The 6,937-nt window shown below is 36.3% G+C and overlaps 2 non-coding genes across 2 annotated transcripts; both read right to left on the bottom strand.

Annotated features, from left to right (window-relative positions):
* Positions 1-4,144: 4,144 nt before the first annotated feature.
* Positions 4,145-4,229, bottom strand: LOC141817733 (small nucleolar RNA snoR20a). The gene has a single exon (XR_012600856.1). It is a non-coding gene; the product is annotated as a small nucleolar RNA snoR20a (small nucleolar RNA).
* A 74-nt stretch (positions 4,230-4,303) lies between these two features.
* On the bottom strand, positions 4,304-4,393 carry LOC141817732 (small nucleolar RNA R38). The gene has a single exon (XR_012600855.1). It is a non-coding gene; the product is annotated as a small nucleolar RNA R38 (small nucleolar RNA).
* Positions 4,394-6,937: the final 2,544 nt, after the last annotated feature.

Below are 6,937 nucleotides of genomic sequence, written 5' to 3'. Positions count from 1 at the left end.
TCAACATGGAAGTCATTACCGGTTGGTAGTTTTTGTCATTAGAGATGGTTGCCTATTTAAAGGTACATGCCTTGCATTCCTCGAGCCTTACTTAGTGATTTCTTAGTTTGAGAATTACATGGTGGAGGACTAGTAGGACATTTGGGAAAGATGTTGATGTCTTTAGATAAATTTTATTGTCGTCTTTGAGACAAGATGTTGGTCAAATTGTGCCACAATCTCATACTTGTTAAACAACCCTAAAACACAAATCTTTACACGTCATTACTGGATCCCCATGAATCTTATAAAGACCTTAGCGTGTATTTTTCTAGACTGCCCAACAAATCAAAGTCATGACTCTATCTTGGCCGTAGTTGATAGCTTCTCTAAAGTGTCCCATTTTATCTCGTGCAATAAAATAAATAATGCATCGTATATAGCCAAATTGTTAGATCTAGTTATCCTCTTCAATAGTGTCAACAATGGAAGTTAAGTTTGTTAGCTTTTTTGAAATACAGTATGAAAATTGTTTGGAATCCAACTTAAATTGCTATCTGCATTTCACCCTAGACTTTCAGCCTAGATTGATGGTCAAATTGAAGGTCGTCAATCATATTTTAGGAAATCTACATAGATGTCTAGTGGATGAAAAGATCTTGTCAATATTTGAGTTTATTGGAACAATTACTTAAATTATTTTATTTATTGTATAATAATAGGCCTAGAGCTCTATCAACCAATTGGCCTAATTCAATTACCTACCACATCTCTTTTTTTGAGAGTGCCAAGAGTTTTGTTGAACATATTAGAGAGATTCATGTCGATGTTAGGAGGAAAATTGCTCTAAGTTATAAAATACATGTCAATGTACATCGTAAATATAAAGAATACAATGAAGATAGTTAGTCTTAGATGTATTACCTGTAACATTTTGAACCCTCAAAAAGAAAATCATTGATCTACCTAATTTTTTCAATATGATGAAAAAGATTGGTAGAAGAGAAGGACTGAAATTGACTTGCGTGTTGATTTAAATGTTAGTGAATTTTCAATGTAGAAGTCACAAATTACCATAATGGCAGATTTTCGACATCCTTGTTTGTTGGTTTGATCTACAAGGCATACTTGTAGGATTGATGGCTGGTCCGGAAGACTGTTTGAGTGTGGCTAGAGGAGAGGGGTGAATAGCAATGGCATAGAAATACAAATTTTCATGTAACATGAATACAAATCAAGCATTAGTATTTGTAAGGTGCTTGTGTGTAAGTCAGTTGATCATGTCAAGGATTATTCACAACAAAAATATAATTGGGTTCCACAGGGTTTAAGTTTGTCTCATTTAGTACAACCTGCAACAAAAAAATCTATTTCTCAATACAGGCAAACACCTGTGTAATGATTGCTGCATGTGCCAAATAGTTTTAACTTGGGTATAATGGGCAGATGGTCTGTTTTGATTTATGCTAGCAAGTTTCATTTAATTTCCATTTATGTTTCTTATCTTGAGGTTAATGTTATCTATCCTTATTTACTTGCTACATGGAGAACACTCTTACATGCTTGGTTTTTGAACTTCCATGGGTAATTAATGAATTTGATGTGTAGTTATTCATGTATATTTTTTTAGCATTGGCAACATCATTTTGAAGGGGAGCATTAGTGCAATGGTAAAGTTGGAGCCTTGGTGCAATGGTAAACTTGCTGTTATGTGACCTTAAGGTCACGGATTTGAGTCGCAGAAAGAACTTTTTGCAAAATGTAAGATAAGACTGTATACAATAATCCAAAGTGGTCCGACTCCACATTAACGGGAGCTTTATGCACCGGACTGTTTTTTATTGGCAGCATTATTTTATTTTGGTTTGATTGCTTTAGCTATTCTATGAGTTTCAACTTCATACATAATTTTTCTTTAGAGGACTTTCTTTTTCTTTATTAACTGGGCAGATATTATTACACTATTCTTATGCACTTCAAGAGTATATCGGATTGATAAAATATTTTGTTGATATCATGAAAGCTTGTAAAGCAATGCCTATGATATGCCATATAATTCATCTTATTATGAATTATATATGTTTTTGAGCATTTTAATTGTAATATCGTATGTGTAATTTTTTACTTGACAAATCTCAATCGGTTGCAAATTCTTAAACGAATCTGAATATTCCTTAGGCACATTGTACTTCCTTGAGTTAAGCAGCTCAAGTAAGTTCAGTCCCAATCACAGGGTTATTGTGTTGGGTGTAAAAGGAATTTTGTGTGGCACCACAGTTGCTTGCTTTCTTTTCTTGAGTCCAAACACTAAGCCAACTTGTCTGGAGGCATTCCAGCAAATGCGTTTTGTCAGTATTAAGACTGAGAACCAATTTATTTATTTTTCCTGCTGCCTTGTTCCTTCAGTTTGAATTCATCATCCTTGCACAGATAAATCATGGTGCTGCATATTTTCTCCCTCTGATAAGGTGTACTAATACAAAGTCTCGGAGAAATAAATTTTTCCCCTGCTGATGCTTTATATTTCAGTATCAAGCCTTTGTTAATTGAATTTAGCCTCTCTTGAAAGCTCAATTGTAGACGAGTGATATTGAAGATAAAAGATCACCTTTTGCTATATGCTTCACACATGCAACACTTACTGATTCATTCGAATGCTTTTCAAAACAGAACTTCAAGTGGAGTGGTCCATTAATGAGGGGCAGAATCCAAACTTAACCAAAGAGTCAATAATACACCATTGACGACCTGTTGCTAGGAGAGACCGAGATGGAGATAGTATAAAAGCTAGACCATAAGGGAGAGGGGCACTTTTGATGTAAGAACTTAAAGTATCAGAGTGGAGTGGTCAAAGCAAATAATTCAGAATCTTAGGAAGCAACGATTATGGCTTTTTGGAAAATGTATTAGATGCACCCAGATGCGGTTGGATAATCTTACTATTGCTGCTTGAGTTTGCCATTTTCTATCAGAAACTTAGAAGCCATTGGATTCCAAATGTGTTGTTTATGGAACGAGCCAGGACAAGCCATGCTGAAGAGAAGCAATAGACTACACAGTCACAAAAAGTGGAAATACTAGATTCCATGTAAGGATGGCTTTTTCTTCTTTCTCCATCATTGTTTGTTTTTTCTACTGCTCCCCACTACAGGCATTTCTACTCTTGTCGATGATACTGATAGCTCAAAATTTTCATACTCTACAGGAAGATTGCTGAACCTCTTGCATGGGGATCCTTGGGTTCTACTGCTGAATTGTTCGCATTCTCTAGGTTTCCTCCAAAGCATTACTATTGCATTAGCACTTATGTTCCTCCAAAGAAGTCTGATCATAAGCCTGGTATGTATTAGGCTGACAAATATTAGTTATCACCTTTATTAGTGGTTGCTAAATGCTATGCAATTTTTATTGTCTTTTATTCTTATATTATGTTGGGCATTTTAATTTCATGCATTGATACTATACTGATTTTAGTAGAAGCCTTTACGAAAAGAAAACCTGAACGAAGTAATACTGGTTTGTGCAATTGTGATGCGACCAGGCTAGAGATCTCTAAATGGAGACGATTTCTCTTGGTCTGGAAGTCATTGCCAGAACCTTGTTTTTTATCTACTAGTTCTTGCTATTGTAAGCATTCACTGAATAGCCATTGTACTAGGCATAGGCATGCCTGTTAGTTTAATTTTTCATTACTTTCTGATGCATAAATCAGTTAGATTGGTTAATAATTTATCATAAATTTATTGTAAAAAACTTACATTTATCCTTTTTTTTCCAATTTATTACTAATTCAACTTAATTTTATCATTTAAATTATCTTGTCTCATCGATTTACTTTAATTAATTTAAATTCCATCCCATCAATTTAACTTATCTATCGACCAATTAATATTCTTATATTTTCTAATCGAATTCTCAGTCTTAAATTAATTTCTTTTACTTCCTTGATTGTTAGTTACAATTCTTAGTCTCATAATTTCTTTTAATTCATTTCTAATCTTATCTTTTAACAAAACATTAGATTACCACATTGGTCCATTTAAACCATTTAGCCCAATTACAAGCCATTTCATAAACTATAAATTCATAACTCCAACTAAAAACATTAAAAATTCATCAAACAATAAACCATTTGAATCGAAAATTCTAATAATTTCATATCATTGCCTCAGACCGTCCTAGTTTCAAATCTTTCATCATAAAACAAGTACTATGACTTGCCTTAAGCTTTGAAAATAGTCATCATTGGCAACAGAGATGGCTGCTTGATTCAAAGGAAAGATCGATCAAAAAGAACCGGAAAATCAACAAAAAAAAAAGCAGTAAATGTGTCAGATTGAATATTGTCAGCACCCGTACGAACTTATCAGACAGGGATAACTGTGATTTACATATATTCTCATCATCCATAAGATTGAAGAACAAGCCCAAAAAAAAAAAAGAATTGAAACCAAAAAAAAAAAAACAAAGAACAATGGGGAAACCATCAGCTCTTCCTATTCAAGTAAAAGAAAGCATCATCGCAGCCAATCCAATGGATGCGTCCTTTCCATAAAGCTCACATCATTTGGAATCCCCATCACGATCTGTGAGCCAAGGAATCAGAGAGAAGATGGAACGAAACACGAAGGTCGAAACAAAGAGACGGAAGAACAGAGGCGCAGAGGAGCTCGATCTGCCTGTTTGGGGGGCGTTAGGCGTCGATATAAAGCGGGGGGATGGACCAATTAGGGTTTCGCTGAGCCTCACGATCAAGACCGTTCATTTGTTGATTGGCCTTTTTATTGAACGCCGGATCTACCCTTTCTGTAATGGCAACACAGCTCAAAATGAAAATAATTTAACCTATTTTATTACGCAAAAGTAATTTTATAACCTATGGAAAAAAAACATAATTAAAATATATATATATATATATATATATATATATAGTAGAACATCTAATAGTTTTTAAAATTTGATCCGAAGGTCTAATATTAAGATTTTCTTTCTTGTCTTTTCTGCAATATTTGTGGTTTACATATGGTAATATAATTGGGAATGGAGAATTTATATTTGACAAATCTCTACAATGGCTCTAAGGAGACTTTATAAAATTGGGTGTTGTAGTGTAGAAATCTCACCACAGTGATACGACGGTAGAAATCCATCCTGCAATGAAGAGCGATGATGTTGAAATCTTCTTCTTTGCTGGTCTTCTCATGGTGGAACCGAATTCATGGAGAATAACAAATATCAAAGGACTCGCTGAGACTTGTCCTAGTGAAACTACTTTGATACCTAATTCGTCTTGGTGTTTCGATGAAAAAGGGAAAAAATTATAAGAGATGTTGAGTTAGAGAGTCCCCTTTGATCGGAGCATATGCCTAACTTTTATTAATGTGAGGTCTTTGTGGAGATCATGTGGAGATGGGGAAGTGAACATGAGAGAGTGAGGGGAGAGATCATGAGAAAGTGAGGATCATGTCCAATGTCTACTTGTGCCCTGTTGAACCCAATTAATAGAACTTGACAAGTTTGCTCGGGAAGTTGAGAGGTTGACAACTCAACAGGTTAGGCGACTTAGGAAGTCAAGAGATTGGTAACTCGATTAGTCGAATCGACTCGATAGGTTAGACTACTCAAGAAGTTGAAAAGTCGGCAACTCAATTGGTTGAGTCAGCAAGCAGGTCAGACTGCTCGAGAAGTCAGGAGATTGATGACTCGATTGGTGAAGTCGACTCAGTAAGTCAAATTATTCGAAAAGTCGAGAGGTCGACGACTCAGTTCGTTGAGTCGGTTTGACAATTGACATATCACGTGGAGTATATATTAACCAAGTCGCAGATAGTGCCACATACGTATGGTGTTGATCAAATTAAGGATCCGTCAAATGGACCCTTATTTACCTTGGGGAATTATTGTATATAATTTAGAGTAGGCCATTTGAGATAGATGATATTCATTGCAAAGCCAAAAGACTGTTGTATATACAATGTTACGCCCCGGGAGACCGCCTTTCGAGAAATTTCGGCAGCATCTCCCCTGTAACAATTGACTTTCCCTGAATACATACACATATATAAGGCTCACACGGCCAATTCATAACAGGCTATGGATTTATACAGGTAAATAGAAATAAATGTGACCCACACGGCCACTCAACACATCCTAAAATATAGTATCACAACCACGCATATATATCAATCCGTCCAGAAATTCGATAAACAACTCGAAATGGAAATCAAAAATATCGGATCAGCGGAAAACCAAGTACTGAAGAAAAAACACATCCAAAAGTCCAACATGTCCAAATACACGTAAACTGTAAAGTAAAATAAACCAAAACATGGTTCGGGACTAGCAGTGCAGCTCTCCACACGGCATCAACCTGAAATAGCATACAGGTAAAACGGGGTGAGTTCCAAATGAAACTCAGCAGGTATCTAGCAGATATGTGTATAAAAGCTATCAACAGTAATAACATGTTGTACAGTCTACTGGAAGGTAAATAAGGTAGAAAACTGAATAACAGTAGATCTGCACATACCAGAGTCCGATAAATAATAGTAAGGTGAAAGGAAATCTCCAAACTAACATATAGGTCTCCTGTATATGCATGTCATCCAAGTGCATCAAACAAGTGCAACAATCATAAACAAATGCAATAGTGCAGTATGCACATGGTGCAATGCATGTCCTGGTCACCCCTGACGCCAGTCAGATCAGTCACCCCTCTAGCGGTGACGTCGCGTGGGAACTAAAGCCCGTCTGAGTACTCATCCACAGTGGTGAAGTCGAGTGGGTAGGGCTATGACCACTGTGCACTCTGCCGTCACTGCTCCTGCGTGACCGAGTGGACAGGATGTCCTCAAGGTGTACACCTATCCTGGTACCCAAATCATAAGTGGACGAGCAAGCTCTCATCTCCTGGTCACAATGACAGAGGAGGGATCCATGTATGCTACCACGCTACGGA

This window comes from Curcuma longa, unplaced genomic scaffold (genome assembly GCF_044706935.1).
Source record: "Curcuma longa cultivar G26 ecotype Majalengka, Jawa Barat unplaced genomic scaffold, ITB_CL_G26_1.1 contig_21712, whole genome shotgun sequence".
Lineage (NCBI taxonomy): Eukaryota > Viridiplantae > Streptophyta > Magnoliopsida > Zingiberales > Zingiberaceae > Curcuma > Curcuma longa.
The sequence above is the reverse complement of the archived record's forward strand: the minus strand, read 5'-3'. Positions and strand labels throughout refer to the sequence as shown.